The sequence below is a fragment of the Phocoena sinus genome, chromosome 1 (genome assembly GCF_008692025.1).
Source record: "Phocoena sinus isolate mPhoSin1 chromosome 1, mPhoSin1.pri, whole genome shotgun sequence".
In the NCBI taxonomy this organism is placed as follows: Eukaryota; Metazoa; Chordata; class Mammalia; order Artiodactyla; family Phocoenidae; genus Phocoena; species Phocoena sinus.
The window spans coordinates 99,569,456-99,587,975 of record NC_045763.1 but is presented as its reverse complement, the minus strand read 5'-3'; the positions used below and the strand labels follow the sequence as shown (position 1 = coordinate 99,587,975).

At 35.8% G+C, this 18,520-nt stretch overlaps 1 protein-coding gene across 5 annotated transcripts in view; it reads right to left on the bottom strand.

Annotated features, from left to right (window-relative positions):
* Positions 1-18,520, bottom strand: part of RAP1A (RAP1A, member of RAS oncogene family) — a 74,543-nt gene that overhangs the window by 33,596 nt on the left and 22,427 nt on the right. The window contains exon 1 of one of the 5 annotated variants that reach the window (XM_032635945.1): positions 444-512. The exons of the other annotated variants lie outside the window; for them this stretch is intronic. The gene's annotated coding sequence lies outside the window, so the exon portion shown is untranslated. Of the gene's footprint in view, positions 1-443; positions 513-18,520 lie in introns of those variants that run through there. 5 annotated transcript variants of the gene reach the window in all.

Genomic DNA, 18,520 nt, shown 5'->3' with positions numbered 1-18,520 from the left:
AAAAAAAAAAGTGAGCACCTATTCTTTTTTAGCAACAGAGTAAATCATCAAAAACAACATCAAAGCAGACTGCTTTTTATATGTAGTACAATCTACTTAGTAAGATGAATATTCTTTAAAAATCTTTATCATCACAGGCAAATAAAACATTTGTAAACCATGAAGAAAATTTTATAGGCTGTGACTAATACTTTCTATGTTGACAATTTTTTTTCCTTAAAAGGCTTACTAAATTAATAAGTTTACTAATTTATGCAAAGTATATCAATTCTAGAATCCTGATGGATACATTTCCACAAAGAGGTATTTAACTTTAGCCCCTTAAGGGCACTGTCACATAAATTATATAATCATAATTTAAAAATTTAAGACTAACACTAAAGCAAGCCATAGCTAATGAAAAAGTATGAATCTAAAATAATTTCTAAAGCAAAACAGCATACCTGTCACAAATTTCTGAAATCTTTATTCTTAAAGACTACTTCACTTCTTATAACCAACTGAAATGCTGAGATCCTTCCTGGAAGGAAAAGTAAAATGATGTGACCAATACCAACTAACCTCTACATAGCATTTTATCATGTACAAAGCTCTTTCCTTTATATATTTTAGTTCACCAAAATCAAAACTGTATATGATTTCCCCCACTATAAAGATAAGGAAACCATCCAAGGTTTAACTTGAGTTAAATGACTTAGGGGCAAAGTAACTAGGCAGCTATACTCAAACCTATCTTGATGTTAAACGCCATTCTCTTTCAATGTATTATGCTTTGTTACGTAACAATAACAAACAATATTAATAGCATACGTTTACTGAGAGCTTACCACATGCCAGGCACTGCTGTGAGAAATCCTCACAAAAATCTTATGAGGTAGGTACTAGCAATTTGCCCAAACCACACATCTAGGAAGAGAATCCACAATTCAAACTTTGGCAGCCTGGTTCCTGAGTTCACACTCTAACATGCTAACTTGCCTCTACTCATATATGTGCATAGAAACTTGAATACACATAGAATACCTTTGGAACGAAACTGAGGAATGAGGGGACAAGGAAGGAAGGGAGATTTTTCACTGTATGCCTTACATATATTTCTTGAAGGTCAGGCAGAGGAAGGGGAGTGGGGTAGGAGTATTACAGACATGGAATTCCATGGAAAAAACACACAGATTCAAGAGAATGAAAAGTCTAATTTAAAAAAAACTATTACGAAAAAGTCTAGGTGGCTTGAGCATTTACAGTGAAAGCTTGGGGGAAAGGTACGGGGAAAGGAATGAGTACAGATGTGGTTTAAACAGTAAGCAGGCTAGCAAGCTACCAAAGTCCCTGTATGACAGCCAAAGAACTTGAAACTTTCCTGTCAGAGGAGGAAAGTCACCTAAGGTTTTTGAATAGATAATTTGAGGGAAAAAAAAGAAAAAAACCCACAAACTTTTATGAGAACTGTGGATGTAGGAACAAAGGGAATGAGAAACTGGAGCAGGGAGTCCAGTTAGGAGGGCAAGGAATGGGGCTTGGGACTTGAGACATAGAGAGGGTTAGTCTTAAAGTAAGGGACATAGTTCAGCAACTTTGCTGTGAACACCAAGTGAGATAATGCATACACAGCTCTTAGCACAGTGCCTGTATAAAAAACAACTACTACTACTATCACTGCTTTACTACTGTAACTACAGTGTTACTGGTATCAATATTTTGAGAATTGTGGAAAGGTAATGTAAGACAAGAGTGGATAGTACTGTCAGATTAGGAACCCCAAATCAGGAGGCAGCATAATAAAATTTATTTATTCTGAACCTTATTGAATTGAAGGGTCATCAGTTCTTTGAAAATGTAAACACATAGGGAGAAGTGGAGACTGAGGAACCCAAACTAACAACCCCTGATCGAAAGGAACCCCTGGTGTACCTGGATCCCTGTGTGAGCCTGGGCAAGTTATTTGTTAATATGTAATTTCCTTATTAACAAAACAAAGCTGGATTAAGATACCTCACTGGTTCCTGATAATTAAATATAACATATTTTAGGTACCTATAAAATGCTTAGAACATGGGAGAAGTTAAATGCTTTCCCCTCCTAAAGTGAAAACAAAGGATCAATATTTTGGTTTGATGAAAACACTGCCACATTAGAAAACTACTGCTAGGACCCTAGTTTATTAACCTGTTTGCTTTACGAACTTCAAATCTATCTTAGCATGGCCAGATAGTCATGAGTTCCTGATTCTCAAAAACTCTGAAGGTTCCTGTTGCCAGAGGTTACTGGCTTTGTGAAAAGAAATAATACAGGCATAGACACCTTTGTCTTTAAAATATCCTGTTCAGGACAATCTTAGTTCTAATCAAGTTCTTAATATTTGAGATGAGAGGAGGTCAGAAAAACGTAATAAGAAAATTATTTAAAGCTTGCTTTCATGAGACAAATCAATTTGATCAGGTCTAAAAATTGGCCATTAAATGAGAATTAAACTTAATCAGGGATCTTGGATTCTGTGCCTAATGCTAAGAAATATACCAAAAAAAACACGGGACTATTGATTTACAGAATTTCTAGGATTTGTTTTCAAGAAGAGTAACACTGGGTGAGAGATTTTTATTTTCTCATAATGGAACTAAATGGAGATTCTATAAATGGGAGATCTTAATTTAGCAATTAAGAGTTATGAATTGCTGATCACATGTTTATAAATGGATTTCTTGATAAGAATCAGTTCCAAACATTCTTTTTTTGGATGGACATCACCGCCCCCCCCCCCCCCAGTAGACTAAGCTATCATAAGTTTATACCTAGATCACTGCAATAGCCTCTCATTGGGTCCCTTCACATCTAATTCCCCTCACCCCCCCAATCTTTTTCCCATAGTGAAGCTAGAATGATCTTTATAAAAATACTTTTTTAATCATGATAGTGACCCTCTTCCCAAATCCCTCCAGTTAAGATACTTCAGTGATTTGCCACTACCCTTAAGGATAAAGCCAAAAAATGTTAACATGGCCTACAAGAGTCTGCACAGTTTGGTCCCTAATTCCCACTCTAGCTTCATTTCACAATGTTCTCCCTCTCGCTCTCAATGCTCCAGCCAAACTGCTTTTATTCCATTTTCTCCACTGTGCCATACTCTCTCCTGCCAGACACAGGTCAGTTGGTAAAGTGTTCTGGAGAAAAATAAAGCAGGAAAGGGGGTATAGGGAGTTCAAAGGGCAGGAAGATTTGTAGTTTGAAACAAAGTGATACTCAAGTAAAGACCTAAAGGCAATGGTAAGTAGAGAACAGAGTCATGCAGACATCTAAAGGAAATCGAAAAACCTTGAGATGTCTAGTGACTTCTATAAAGAGAAATGATGGCACCCTAATTGGAGGGAAGTAATGAGATTAGTAGGAGGTAAGGTAGGTGATGAAACAGACAGCTTAAAGATGGCTTTTAGGTCATAGTAAGGACTTTGGCTTTTACTTGGTATGAGATGGGAACTCACTGAACGGTTCTGATCAAAGGATGGCAAGTTCCCACTGAACTTTTAGACAGATCTCTCTAGCTGTCATGTGGTGAAAGGAAGGAGGAGGTCAAGGGCAGAGGCAGGGAGAACTATTTGAAGGCAAATGAAACCCAAAAGATGGCAATATGGACCAAAGCAGTAGCAGTGGAAGTGGTAAGAATTAGTTATCTTCCAGATATATTTAAAGATAGGGCCAAAAGGAGTGAAGAGTTGGGAGAAAAAATGCTACTAAATAATAAACAGAAGACAGACGCCAAACAGAGAACACTGAGCAGGATAAATACCAAAAAATCTACACCTAGGAATATATTCAAACTGCAGAAAATCAAAGACAAATATTGAAAGAAGCCGGAGGGGGAAAAAAACACCCAACTTCTAGAGGGGCAAGAATGAGAATTACCTGAGACTTCTCTTCAGAAATTACACAAAAATAAGAGAATGAAGTGAAATATTTAACTGTTGAAAGAAAAAACCCCACCACGATACAATTTTGCAAGTCCAGCAAAGTTAGCCTTCAGATGACAGAGAAATACAGACTTTCTCAAACAAAAATTCAGTGGAATTTGTTGCCACAGATTTGCTCTGCAAGAAATATTAGAAGAAGTTCTTTATAAGAAGGGAAATGATTTAAGTCAGAAACTTGGACCTAAATATGAATATATGAAGGTAAAATAAAATCTTTTATTTTTCTTATTCTTAATTGATCTAACAGACAACAATTTTAAATAATAGCAATAATGTATTAGATGATTATAGTTTATGGATAAGTAAAATGAATGACAGCACATTATAAGGGATTTTAGGAATTGGAAACTGTTATAAAGTACTTGTATTATCTGTGAAGTGGTATAGTGTTATCTGACACTGGGCTTGGATTAGTGGTAAATGTACATTTCAAATTCAAGTGCAACCACTAAAAAAAAAAGTATAATTGATATGGTAAGAGAAAAGAAAAAATGAAATAACATAAAATGCTCAGTTAAAACCAGAAGGTAGCAGAAAAAGAGTAGAAGACAAAAAGGAAACAAGGGCAATGAACAGAAAACAGTAACACCTATGGGAGCTATTAATCCAACTACATTAAAAATCGCTAGTCAAAAATCAACTCTAAATACACCAATTAAAAGAAAGGGACTGTCAGAGTGGATCAAGAAACAAACTTTGGGGACTTCCCTGGTGGCGCAGTGGTTAAGAATCCGCCTGCCAACGCAGGGGACACGGATTCGATCCCTGGTCCGGGAAGATCCAACATGCTGCAGAGCAACTAAGCCCATGTGCCACAATTACTGAGCCTGCGCTCTAGAGCCTGGCTCTAGAACAACAAGAAAACAGATGAACAACAAGGAAAAACGGATGAATCTACCATTATACCCAGAGACTCCAACACCCCTTTATCAGTAATTGATAGATACAGCAGGCAGAAAATCAGAAAGGATATAGCTGAACTGAATACCACCAATCAGTTGGACCTAACTGATACTTTTACAATATTTCATGAATAACAACAAAATATATATTATTTTTAAGGGCATATGGAACATTTAAAAAGATAGACCATAATCTGGACTATAAATAAGTCTCAGTAAATTTAAAGAAATTTAAATCATACGCGTATGTTTTCTGATCACGCTGGAATCAATAGTAGAAAGACATCAAGAAAATCCCCAAGTATCTGGAAACTATAATAACATACCTCTAAATAATCCTTGATTCAAGGAAAAAAATCAAAAGGGAAGTTACTATTTTCAATAGAATGAAAATAAACACACCATATCAAAATTTGTAGAATAAGAGCCCAGAAATAAACCTTTTTATAAATGGTAAAGTGATTTCTGACAAGGGTATTAACACCATTCAATGAGGAAAGGGCAGTCTTTTCAACATATGTTATTGGGAAAACTGGATATTCACATGCAAAAGAATTAAGCTGGACCCTGACCTTACGCTATATACAAAAATTAATTCAAAATGGATCAAAGACATAAACGTAAGAGCAAAATTATAGAACTCTTAGAAGAAAACATAGGGAAAAGTTTCGTGACATTGGATTTGGCAATGATTTCTTGGATATTACATAAAAAGTACAGGCAACAAAAGCAAAAATAGATGAACTGGACTACATCAAAATTTAAAACTTCTGTGCATCAAAGGACACAACCAATGGTGTAAAATGGCAACAGATGGAATGGGAGAAAATATTTGTAAATCATATATCTGATAAGGGGTTAATATTCAGAATAAAGAACTGTTAAACCTCAAGGACAACAAAAAAAAAACCACAAACAAAATGAGCAAAGGACTTGAATAGACACTTCTCCAAAGAAGATACACGAATGGTCAATAAGCACATGAAAAGATACTCAACATCACTAATCATTAGGGAAATGTAAATCAAAACCACAATGAAATACCACTTTACATCCATTAGGATGGCTATTAACAAAACAAAACAAAACAAAACAAATTTAGAAACCAGAAAATAACAAGTGTTGGTGAGGACGTGGAAAAATTAGAACCTTTGTGCACTGCTGGTGGGAATGTGGAAAAACGTATGGCAATTCCTCAAAAAAATTAAAAATACGATTACCATATAATCTAGCAATTCCACTTCTGGGCATATACCCAAGAGAGCTGAAAGCAGGGATTCAACCACATATTTGTAGTACATCCATGTTCACAGCAGCATTATTCACAATAGGCCAAAAGTGGAAGCAACCTAAGTGTCCATCAACAGATGAATGGATAAACAAAGTGTAAGTATGTACATACAGTGGAATATTATTCAGCTTTAAATGGAAATTGCGATACCTGCTACAACAAGCATCAACTCCGAGGACATAATAAGTGAAATAAGCCAGTCACAAAAGGACAAATACTGTATGATTCCACATTCATGAAGTACCTACAGTAGTTAATAATTAAACTCATAGACAGAAAGTAGAATGGTGGTTGCCAGGGGCGGGGAGATTGGGAGTTAGTGTTTAACAAGTATGTTGTTTCAGTTTGGGAAGATGAAAAAAAATTCTGGAGATGGATGGTGTTAACAGTTTCACAAAAATGTAAATGTACTTAATGCTACTAAACTGTACACTTAAAAATGGTTACAATGCTAAGTTTTATGTGTATTTTATCACAAGTTTTAAAATAATATAATTCACCATACTAACTTAAAGTAAATCATAGGCAGAGGTGCCAGCAAAGGAAGACCAGACGCAGCAGCCAGTTAGGTAAGGGTAAAACCAAATATGTGGTTTCTTGGAACAAAGAGAAGAAGACATTTCAAAGAAAAAGGAAGTGATTAACTGTTAATGCTGCTGACAAGTCAAGTAAGATAAAGACTGAGAACTGACCACTGGAGGTCACTGGAGACTTGATGAATTCATTTCAGTGGACTAACCTAGGTCCAAAAGACTGAGCGGGTTCAAGAAAGACTGAGAGATGACAAACTGGAAATAGCATTAGACGATTTTTTCTGAGGAGTTTACTTAAAGAATAGAAAAATGGGGTGGTCACTAAGACAAGGCAAAGAGGATTTGGGTTAAAAAGGGGTTTTCTTTATACTATTTCCACAGCAGGTAGAAGTTCAGTACATCAAACATTCAAGAGCTACTTAGTAAATCTTTGTCCACAATGAACTATCCTCAAGACTAGGTTTACTGCTTGACACTAGAGGGCACAGGGCTGCAATTTTGAATCCTTCTTCCCTCCACCTCCCAAACATTCGTTATCTCATCATCTTTTTCCAAGGTCACTGAAATTTTTAATAACTCTTTATCAAATAATATTGCAATAAGTGTACAATAATTTAACTATCTTTTTGTTGGATATGTCCAAACATTCTGTTATAATAGATAACCCTGCAATGAATCTATGCATACATTTTAATCCAGAATTATTATTTTTTCTTTGGGTTACATTTTCAGATGGATCATTACTAGATTTAAGGTTAGGAACTTTTTGAAGGTTCTTCATGGAGATTAATAGTTTTATCAATTTACATTCCCATTATCAAGAATATGTGGGTCTCGGGAATTCCCTGGTGGTCCAGTGGTTAGGACTCGGAGCTTCCACTGCAGGGGGTATGGATGGGTTCAATCCCTGGTCGGGGAACTAAGATCCCACATGGTCAAAAAAAGAAAAAAAGAGGGGCGGCCCTGGTGGCGCAGTGGTTGAGAGTCCGCCTGCCGATGCATGGGACACGGGTTCGTGCCCCGGTCTGGGAAGATCCCACATGCCGTGGAGCGGCTAGGCCCGTGAGCCGTGGCTGCTGAGCCTGCACGTCTGGAGCCTGTGCTCCACAACGGGAGAGGCCACAACAGTGAGAGGCCCACGTACCGCCAAAAAAAAAAAAAAAAAAAAAAAAAAAAAAAGAATATGTGGGGTCCCATTTTACCACACCCTAATAACAGAGTTTCAACTTAAATTTGCTTATTACAATTTAAATGTTCTTATTTTGTTAATCATATCATCAGAGGTGTATTACCCTGCTTTAGTTTAAATTTCTTTGATTAACTGATGAGGTTAAACTGTTTTTCAAATACTTGTCAGTCACATCTTTCTTTTGCGAACTGCCTATTCTTTTCTCATTCGTTTTGAAAAAAGTTATTTTTCCTATCTATCAGTCTAGTATGTTTATTAATTAAGGACAGTCACCCTTGTGATTACTGCAAGTTTTCCCTGCAGGTGTTATTTACTTTTAATTGTTTATTTTATCATATTCAAGTGAATTTTTGTTAATTATGTTAAATCTGTATTTTCCTTTGTCATTTTCCCTTTTCATAATTTGGTTTATAACTACTAAGGAGTGGCTATCAGCAGATTGAAGCAAAAGACTTGGTTTAAAGACCAAAAGACAACCCTCAGAATGGGAGAAAACATTTGCAAATGAAGCAACTGACAAAGGATTAATCTCCAAAATTTACAAGCAGCTCATGCAGCTCAATAACAAAAATACAAACAACCCCATCCAAAAATGGGCAGAAGACCTAAATAGACATTTCTCCAAAGAAGATATACAGAATGCCAACAAACACATGAAAGAATGCTCAACATCATTAATCATTAGAGAAATGCAAATCAAAACTACAATGAGATATCATCTCACACCAGTCAGAATGGCCATCATCAAAAAATCTAGAAACAATAAATGCTGGAGAGGGTGTGGAGAAAAGGGGATACTCTTGCACTGCTGGTGGGAATGTGAATTGGTTCAGCCACTGTGGAGAACAGTATGGAGCTTCCTTAAAAAACTACAAATAGAATTACCATATGACCCAGCAATCCCACTACTTGGCATATACCCTGAGAAAACCAAAATTCAAAGAGAGTCATGTACCAAAATGTTCATTGCAGCTCTATTTACAATAGCCAGGACATGGAAACAACCTAAGCGCCCATCATCGGATGAATGGATAAAGAAGATGTGGCACATATACACAATGGAATATTACTCAGCCTTAAAAAGAAATGAAATTGAGCTATTTGTAATGAGATGGATAGACCTAGAATCTGTCATACACAGTGAAGTAAGTCAGAAAGAAAAAGACAAATACCGTATGCTAACACATATATATGGAATTTAAGGGAAAAAAATGTCATGAAGAACCTAGGGGTAAGATAGGAATAAAGACGCAGACCTACTGGAGAACGGACTTAAGGATAGGGGGAGGGGGAAGGGTGAGTTTTGACAGGGCGAGAGAGAGTCATGGACATATACACACTAACAAACGTAGTAAGGTAGATAGCTGGGGGGAAGCAGCCGCAAGGCACAGGGATATTAGCTCGGTGCTTTGTGACAGCCTGGAAGGGTGGGATGGGGAGAGTGGGAGGGAGGGAGACGCAAGAGGGAAGACATATGGGAACATATGTATATGTATAGCTGATTCACTTTGTTGTAAATCAGAAACTAACACACCATTGTAAAGCAATTATACCCCAATAAAGATGTTTAAAAAAAAAAAAAAAAAAAAAAAAAAGACTTGGTTTAGGAATTAAAGTTCTGTTGTAAGGAAGTTAGAAAGTTTCTTGCACTATTAATATCTGGTTTATTATCTAGTCACCATTTAAATGAAGGTTTATAAATGTATGAGCAATACATAAGTAAGTATATAATAAAATCTGGTAAAAGCAACTAGAAAAATGGTACTTGAATCTAGAACACCTGTAATTAACTGCTGGCTCTACCACTTATCAGCTACAAGACTTTGGACTTCTTAACCTCATTCAACTCTCATGATCTATAAATAACAGTATTTTTGAGGGCTTACTATGTGCCAAGCATGACTCTAGGAATTTTACTTTTGTCACTTATTTAAATACAACTCTATGATATTATAATTACCACTTTACACAAGAGAAAACATATAACCTAGAGAGGTTAAATAACTCATCAAAATTCAAACACAATTAGTAAACGGCAGAACCAGGATTTGAATCTAGGCTTTCTGACTCCAGTGCCTCCATCCCCGCTCCTAATCACTCTATTATATGGCCTCTTTCATATTTAAAATGGGAATGATACCATTTATCTCATAGGTGTGGTGAGAGGATTAAATGAGGCAATACACATGAATGAATTTTATAGTGTAAAGTGGCAAGCATAAGGAACAGTTATTATCAAAGATTTTTGTTCTGAATATCAACAAAAAAATCAGATAGATACTTTGTATGACTTAATAAAACAAAAGAGATGATGGCAAATTCTTCAACATATATACTGGGAACTAAAATCCTTACAGTAACCTGTTAAAAGTACCATGGAGACAGCCCTTAGGCTTTTGCTTTCTGGCTGGAAAAAAAAAGTCTGTCTCAGGCTAGAAGAATATACAATTTATTCCATGAAAATGACAGCACAAAGAATGATCCCAAATCAGTTAAATAAGCACGTTTAGAAGCCCCATGAAAACAAGAGACTCAGTTTGTCTTTTTCCCTCTTAGTCTAGCCACTTCTTCCTCTTCTGTGTAACACAAATACCTTGGTTTATACCCCTTACGGTGTTATGCCATACCCACTTCCTCTTTTTCTATCCAAATCCTCCAAGCTCTTCAGGGTGCATTTCAATCCCCAACTTCAAAGTTATATCCATTAACTCATGCCTGTAGCCTTCTTTACCTGACCTCTCATTACTTCTTTTATAAAAACTACTTAGTCTCTGGTTACATTTTCTTTTGTTGAGATATAATTCACATACTATAAAATTTACTATTTTAAAGTATATAATTCAGTGGTTTAAATTACATTCACAAGGTTGTACAACAATCACCACTATCTAATTCCAGAACATTTTTACCACTCTAAAAAGAAACCCCCATATCCATTAGCAGTCACTTTCCCATTTCCCCCTCCCCCTAGCCTTTGGGCAACCACTAATCTACTTTCTGTCTCTATGGATTTGACTATTCTAGTTATATCTATAAATGAAGTAACAGAATATGTGACCTTTTGTGTCTGGCTTCTTTCACTTATAATATTTTTCAAGGTTCATCCATGTTGTAGCATGTACCAGTACTCCATTTCTTTTTAAGGCTGAATATTACACTATATGGCTATACCACATTTTGTTTATCCATTCAATGGATATTTGAGTTGTTTTCACTTTTTGGCTATTATGACCAATAATGTTATGAACATACTGCACAAGTTTTAATTGTGAACCTGTTTACAATTCTCTTGGGTGTATACCTAGAAGGGAATTGCTTGGGTCATATGGTAACTCTATGTTTAACTTACTGAGGAACTGCCAAACTGTTTTCTACAGTGGCTGTACCATTTTACATTCTCACCACATCCTTGTCAACAGTTGCTATCGCCCGTTTTTTGATTACAGCTATCCTAGTGGGTGTGAAATGGTATCTCACTGTGGTTTTGATTTGCATCCCCTAATGTCTCTGGTTATATTTTATTTTATGTGACATATTCCTCTAATTCATCGTCACCAAGCTTTTTCTGTAAAGGGCCAGACAGTAATGTTTTATGCTTTGAGGGCCAGGGATGGTCTATGTTACATATTCTCCTCTGGTTTTTGTTTGTTTTTTAAACAACAAAAGCAAAAGCCATTCTTAGCTTGAGGGCCAAACAAAAATGGGCCTCAGACTATAGTTTGGCAACCTCTACTCAGATTGTTTCATAATTAGCCTGGCGTTCCCTATCAATGTCAACTTCGTTGAAAGCAAGGTAAGGACTATTTTATGTTGCTTCACAGTGATATGCACAGAGCCCATAAATACAAAAGCAGAGGTTTTAAAAATACTTGAACTGAACGTCTTGCACAAAGAATGTCCCCAATTAAAAAAATACATATGCATCTTCCCATAGGTATTTACACAATATAAATAAAGCATGCTAGTTTTTAAAATGAGTACTAAAAGTAAAACATAATTTTCTTTTGAAATTGGGCAGCTTGACTATGAATAGCCTAAGAATCAGAGAAAAAAAATTTTATAAATGCCCTTTGAATCAAAATTATATTTAGAGGCAATTAACTTTCTAGCACCAAATGTATTTTAAGGGCATACTTTTGACTCAACTACCTCTAAATCCTAAAGCTACAAATAACATTAAAGTTATACTAATATACTATGGCAGAACTTGATATCTGTTCCTCTAACTTGATTACTGGCCAAAAAACAAACGAGCAAACAAAACAAAACAAAACAAAAGGTATATACTTCTGGCAAATGTGAAAATCCGGTAATTTCAACAATTTGAGTTTTATATTCTGGAAATTATAAGTTGATCTCAAAGAAGGAATTGATTCTACATAGAAACTCTCAGACACAGAATGAAAACTAAAGTATCAGAGAGCAGACAACTAGCTATTTATCTCTGGAAGTCACTGAACTTCTTCCAAGTACAGATTTCTCATCTTTAAAAGTAGGAGTGATTCCATCTGTCCTACCTTTTCCACAGAATTGTGACGATCAAATGAGACAAAGTTTATAAAATTTTATAAAAAGCACCCTACAAATAATATGACTCATATATTGTTAGAAGAATTCTAAGCCAAAACCAAGTTTTCACTACTGAAATAAGCATAAACAAGAGTTCTCTGGGTCTTTAGAGGTATAACAAGTATTTTTCCTAATCGTCCAAATGACATCAATGAATACTATGGTCATTCTTTTTTTTCAGTCTTTCTAAAAGAAGACTGGAAATCAGCACAAACTGGTCTTACATTCTGAATGGCACAAAGGTTAACCAAATGCGTAAAAGCATTCAGACCAGTTCCCCAGGTCTTAGGAATCTAAGACAACATTCATTCTTTTGCATCTTTAGCTTATTCTAGCTAAAAGGAATAGTGTACTAAATATTCCTTTAAATAGCAAGCTGCCTGCTAAAAATTCAATGGGAACCAAACAGTAACCTCAAAGATGAAGCCAGAATCAGCAGTAAAGTTTTGATCAGCAGAAAAGAAGGAATAATAAAGCAATGATAATATATAATATTCCATGCTAAGTACTTTATACAGACCATACCATTTGATTTTTATGACCATAAAGTAGGGCTACTATTATTATTCATATTATAGCTAAAGAAAGTGAGGCTAAGAAAAATATTTTACCAAAGCTCACAGTAATCTGCATAGCAGGGATTAGAACTCAGACAACCTGACTCTAGCGCCCACATTCTTAACCTAAAGTAAGATAAACTGTGTTTAACAGACTTCATTTTCTATAGCAAAAGCAAACCAAAATCGAAATCCAAGAAAAAGGCAAAACTTCCAAATGTGTGCTTGAACTCATTTTCTTTCCATATCCAAGTACTCAAAATTGATAAAAAGTAGTTAATGACCAAAAGACCACATAACAAAATAAGGTGATGGGTGAAGGGTTGAGATAACATATTCTACACATACTCATTCTAACATTGGCTTCTAATTTTTTTAAGTTCAAAATTAAGCCTTGTTTCAGTAGGTTTTGTCCCTCACAATGGCTGAATTCTTTTTAAGAAAGCCCATTCCAATGACTTTAAATCTGTAGTCACTGTGGTTGAAAATGCACTAGATTACTTGCTACAGAGGAGGAGTACATTAAATATTTGAAATTCTGTTGGCAGAAATGATCACCAGGAAATATTTGTAACCCAAGCCCACCCACTTTCCATCAGCATAACCAACTAACTTTACCTCCACTTTCCCTAAGCCCATTTTTACTTCTATGTACATCATGTAAGGTCTGGTACACAATGAGGTTACATGTTTGCAGAAACCAATATATTATGAGTCTCCTTGAAAATGCAATTCTGATCAAAATTTTTTTAAGTTATTAATTCTGATCAATTTTTTTAAAGTCATATCTGAATGAATTTTATTTTTCTTTTATCTAAAGAACATAGTATGGGGGGAAAAATACCCCAAATCTTGCACCTGACATCAGTATGTTGAAGGGCAATGATGAAGGGTCACAAACATGGAAACATTTAAGGATATTAAAAGAGTTGCCAAAGAAATAACATTTAATAAAATAAAATTACAAAAACAAAATGTAGGGGTATGGGAACAATCTTTAAATTGTCAAAAAAAGAAATATTCCCATTATATATGATAAAATTTCTAAGCAACCACACACACAAAATACCACAAGAGAAATTATATCACAGCTGAACAGTGATTTTGCTATATATACCTGAAAATATAATGATTATACAGCAATTTCTATGTAGAATTAGTTCTAGACACCTAGTATACCAGCAATTTTCACTGAACAATAGAATTCTCAATACAGTACAGACTAAAAGACTAATAATGTTATTTACAACATCTGTACACATTCACATTGATAAGGAGAAATTTCTCAGTATCTAGACCTATCTTAATCCTTTGTCATATATGAAAGTGTCAGAACATATACAAGTTGTGAAATTTGAAAAATTCTACATACAAATAAATCACCAACTCCTAACACTGTGTTTGAGTCTAATACTTTTGGACTCACATGATTCTCAAGGGTCTTCAAAAATGAATTACTACAATCTTTTGTTATAGTATAATAAAAAAACAATTTAAATAACTTCATATTAGTTGAAAGATATCAATCAATAAGAAATAAGTATTAAAATTCTCTCTACAAGCATATAAAGGGCTAACTTTGAGGCCTATCTCTGGACTAAGCTTGTTACCTGGGAGAAAGTATTTACAGTCAAATCAAAAACTACCTGAATACGGAGACACCTTAAGTATTACTAAAGCCTTGAGGGGCAGGGTTCAAAGGGAGACACTACAATTAAATACCTATAATTAAATTTTCCAGAAGTTACAATCTTAGATCTAGAGCCCTGTTTCTAACAATGCCTTTCACTGGCTGGAAGCGAATAATTTAAATATTAGCCTGAATCAATCTGTAAGGCACACCAAGCAGAGCAAACCTCAAACTTACCTCACTATCTAGATTGATACAGAAAAAAACAATACTACAATGGTCGCTAATGCCACAAATACCTATTATGTTTATCTGCTAAAAATGAGACAATGAAAGATAAAGGAAGATAAAGCCAGTTACCCAAATTTAACAAGAAAAAAATACTATAATCCCATTTCTCAAAGTGTTGGCTTGATTAACTTATCAATTATATAGTCTGTAGGTAACAAAAACTGTTGGAAAAAGCCAAACACTTCTCAAAAAAGCAAACTGGTTCTGTGTTGAGAAGATGCTCCACTCTAAGGGATGCATTCATTTTTTAATTCTATAAGTCTACATTTGCTGAAATTTACTTACAAATTAGGCACCAAGTTTAAAAAAAAAAAAAAAAGGAAATATCATGGAGAACTTAAAAGACAGAGAGACACATGCTGTCTTTCCAAATCAGAAAAAAACCACCTCTAGCTCTAACTGGCAGAGCTCCCCTACTAAATAGGCAGAAGTATACTAGTGGATACAAACAGACAAAAATGAAAAAGTCTGCCAAGTTAATGTTATGAGAGGAAAGAGAAAGAGTAGAAAAAATCTGGTCATTTACTAGGGTTCTGTCAAAACTAGGTGGTGGAGCATACAAAAGGAAACAGAGAGGCTGACTTTTACAAGAATATCTTACTATTAGCACACAAAAATGGAGCAAAAACTATTGTGCAGTCCAAATATGACTCATGAAAAAAGCTACTCATTATTAAGAATTATTGGTAACTGTCTAAATAAATATCCTTTTTTTCAGTACCTGGCCTGGTATAATCATATGTGCGTGTGTGTGTGCATGTATGTGTGTGTGTGTGTTTTGAGGAAACCCCCACAGCATTTTTTCCACTTCGCTGAAACTTCTGACACTGTGATCCCTTCGTCATCTCACACACTATCACCTTTCCTTCCCTCCTAAACCTGGATTCCAAGAGTGATCATCAGTGTAACTTAATAGCAGCTAAGCACAGACTTTGAACCTGTGAACACTGTCATATCAGGTAATGTCTTAACCTCTCTGTGCCTCAGTTTCATCACGGGGAAAACAGTGCCTACTTCACAGGGTTATTCTGAGTAAATGAGTTAGCATCTTTAAAGCAAACTTATAACTGAGCCTAGCACAGAGTAAGGACTCTAGAAGTGTTTGCTCTTTATCATCATCACCATTTTTGTCTGAGTTATTCTTTGCCCAGCACCCTCTGTGTCATGTATTCCTCTTTCCCCCCAAATCAGCCGGTAACATCAACCATGAATGAATCTTAAAAACTCTCTTCATTGCTGGAGAAAATACCATCATGTAAGTGATGTCACTACTACAAATTTCTGATATGAAATCTCACCTGGGCCCTCAGTACCGCATATCAATCCTTTTACCAATCTCTGCTCTACTTCCTCTCTCATTCCCTCCCCTCACCGATAAACTTACCAAGTCCAGTCACTATCATCTTTTCCCCTCAAGTCCCATTCAGTGGATAAAGTTGTCCCTCCTCACATTTAAGGTTATTTTTGCATGTCTAGTATCCCTTCCTCTTCTTTTGGTTATCCTGACACTCTGTGGGGAAATAACCTGTTTCCCGCACAGTAGTTTTGGTGGGAACGTCAATCGAAGTATTCCACCCCCGACTAGGCAAGGGAGATTTCGTACCAAGGGATGTCGAGGGATGCCAATTAGGCTGAATTTCTTATGATGCTGAATCTTGAGCACAATGATGTGAAGGTGGAAAATGGTTAGAGCTGATTCATTCTGACTGTGGTACACTACTGAAGACACTGTTGTTCGTTGCTGCTACCTAGGTCCTGATCCCTGCAAACTGTCCTGGTTCTTCTTGGGGTTTCCTGAGGCCTGCATACTTTTTTCTTACGTAAATTCTGTTATTCAACATCCATCATATAAATATCTTTTTTTCTGCTTAAATTAACCATTTCAGCCATTTGTTCATCCTTTTATTGGAAAAGTATTTATTGAACTATGTGATGGTTAGCTGTATGTGTCAACCTGGTTAGGCTATAGTAGCCAGTTATTCAAACAAACACTAATCTAGGTGCTGCTGTGAAGGTATGGTGCTGCCGTGAAGGTATTATGTAACTGTTGTTAACATCAAGTAAAGGAGATTACTAATAATGTGAGGAGGCCTCCTTTAACCAACTGAAAGCCCGTAAGGGCAAAAATGAGGTTTCACTAAAGAAGAAATTCCGTCGTGAGAATTTCTGCCAAAGCTTCCAGCTGGTCTGCCCTATAGATTTGGACTTGCCAGCCCCCACAACCATAGACGCCAGTTCCTTGAAATAAACCTCTTTATTTTTACACACACACACAAAATGTATGTGTATATGTATAATGCGTGTGTGCGCACGCACACGTTGTAATCCTACTGGTCTGTTTCTCTGGAGAAAACTGACTAATACAAACATCTGCTGTATACTGGTGCTGAGAACAAGACAAAGTCTGTTTCTGTTGCTTGCAACCAAAGAAAGCCCAGTACAGTTATATATGTCACTGTTTGAGAAAGAGAGTCCACAAAGATTTCACTGTTTGACACACGCGCTAATAGTTTAAGATCAAAGCTGTGAGCAGAATTTTTAAATTCTAAACCTACTGGCAATAAAACTAATTTTCTTGATTCCTCCAAAGTACAGGGAAATTAAAGAATGATGGCATCCTTAAGAAAGAAAGGGTGTCTAAAACAGCTGTCAGAATGTTCAGGTTCCTTTAATCTAGTTCAGGGATCAGGAAACTATGACCCATAGGCCAAATCCAGTCCACTGCCTGTTTTTGTGTGGCCTATAAACTAAGAATGTTTTTCAAATTCTTAAATAATTTTTTTTAAATCAAAAGAAAAACAGTACTTTGTGATATGTGAAAATTATATGAAATTCAAATTTCAGTGTTCATAAATAAAGTGGACACAGCCATGCACATCTGTTTACATATGGTCTATGGCTGCTTTTGCCCTACAACAGTAGAACTGAATATTGCAACACAGACAACATGACCCTAAAAACCTAAAATGTTTATTATCTGTCTCTTTAGAGGAAAGTTTGCTGACCCCAATCTAGTTTATCAAAGAAAAGCATTAACCTATCTTCAGGAGGAATGGGTAACAAAGGGGAGGAAATGTTAGAAAGGAGGATACAAGAAAAGGAATAAATTAATTGTAGCTATTATTCTTTGAATCCTCACCATGTATGTACAAAACACTGTTTGGAGCACTTTACACATATTAATATTTTTAATCCTTACAACATTCTTATGAGGTGGAGACCATTATCTTGATTTTATAGATGAGGCAGAGAGGCTAAAACAAACCTGCCCAAGTGCAACAGACATAAACTACAGAACCAGGATTACAACCCAGGCTGTTTGCCTAGACTGCCTCTAGCATCTGTGTGGTTAACCACAACATCATACTGCTTTATCACTCATCTTCTTGTCTATTTAATCTGCACAGCATTAATGATGTTGGTTTTCCTTAAAGTATTACAAACTTTGTAGATGAACCAACAATGGAATAAATGAAGAAGTTTGTGGCAGTGTATTCCTCAGAGAACTTGAGGGATGACAAAGACCTATGCCTATCTTCCTGCTTGAAGACAGAAAACTCAGGAAGATGCCCCACTGGATTCAATCAGTGCCTCCC